The following is a 1,665-nucleotide window of genomic DNA, read 5'->3' as shown; positions in this document are numbered from 1 at the left end:
AGCTTCTCATCATTTGAAGTAAGCAGCTTGAATGCTCCGTCGATTAGTGCCAGATCGCTCTCCTCCGCAGCGATAGGGATGCCACATAGCCCCTCAGACCTGGCCCCATATATATATTCGTTTGAGGTCTCCGACGGCAGGTCGAGCACTCTCTTAATGTCCGCCCTGACCACCTCGTCCACCCTTGACCAGTCCCCCTTAGGGTACTGGCCATTACTAGATACTACACTTTGATCTTAGCCAATAGGCCGAGAAGCGATACTAAACGAACGTTTAAGCCCTAATATTAATGCAGAAAGAATCGCTAAAACGGTGGGAACAAACCGCGTCCCGATATCTAAAACCAAACTCGAGATAATCGATTTTTAATGTGATGGCGTCCCTCCATCGGCAGATTCCGACGCCAATCACACCCTGTGTAACTTAAGCATCCATCAAATATCATAAAGGCACAATAAAGACCAATAAAGTAATAGTAACAGATCGCAGTCACTTCAGTGCTGCACCCTGTGAGCGAATACTGGAACTACCTCAAGGTACCTACCAACACCTGGGGCAGCAACTGCACCTGGTTCTAATATCCATTGAATTTCATGAGACAATTATAAGTTATGATTGTCTCAAACTAAAAGTAAAATTTAATTTTTATATTTTAAAAATTAATATTCTCATTAAAATAATATTAGAACACTATCTTCCACTTCTAATAAAAAAAAAAATATGTTTAAAGGCACTTTATACAAAGAATATACCCCTATTATTATGTACAATAAAATAAATATTAATAATAAATATAAGAATATTTTCAAGAAATTATTATTCTTGTTAAATAAATATTCACTCCCTATCTTATGTTTCTACTACTCAGAAAATACATTTGAAGTTGTGTTCACACTAAAAATTCTTCCCCATTACTATGTACAATAAAATAAACATTAATATTAAAACATAAGTAAATTATTATATTTTTTGTGAAATTAATTTTCTTGTTAAATAAATATTCGCTCCATTTCTGATGTTTCTAGTACATAGAAAATACATCCAAGTTGTAATTACATTAAACATTCATCACTATTATTATGAAAAATAGAATAAATATCAATAATAAAATTTACTTATTTCATTCTACTTTTTTCTTAATTATTGTTCCAATTAAATTTGTATTCACACTGTATCTTAAGCTTCTAATGCACAGAAAATACATTAGGTGTGTTAACACTAGAATTTCATCACTATCATTATGCACAATAAAATTTATACTACTAATAAAATATAATCACTTCATTTTATTTTTTTAGAGAATTATTGCTTCTATTGAATTGGTATTTACATGGTACCATACGCTTCTGTGCATAAAAAATGCATGTGTTTGCATTAAAAATTTACCTCTTTTTTCATGTATAATAAATTAATTTTATATTTTAAGAATTTATTCTTATTAAATTAATAACTGCTCCCTATCTGATACTTCCAGTAAACAGAAAAAACATTAGTAAGTAAGCTGTGCTGACATTGAAAACTCATATCTGTTATTATGAAAAGCTGGTGTGTTTATACTAAAAATGTATCCACCATTATTATGTACAATAAAATAAATATTAATGTTAAAATATAATTAATTTTATTTTTTACAAAATTATTCTTGTTATATTAATATTCACTCTC

This window comes from Halyomorpha halys, unplaced genomic scaffold (genome assembly GCF_000696795.3).
Source record: "Halyomorpha halys isolate HHAL.00 unplaced genomic scaffold, Hhal_1.1 Scaffold1803.1, whole genome shotgun sequence".
In the NCBI taxonomy this organism is placed as follows: Eukaryota; Metazoa; Arthropoda; class Insecta; order Hemiptera; family Pentatomidae; genus Halyomorpha; species Halyomorpha halys.
Note: the sequence above shows the minus strand (reverse complement) of the source record.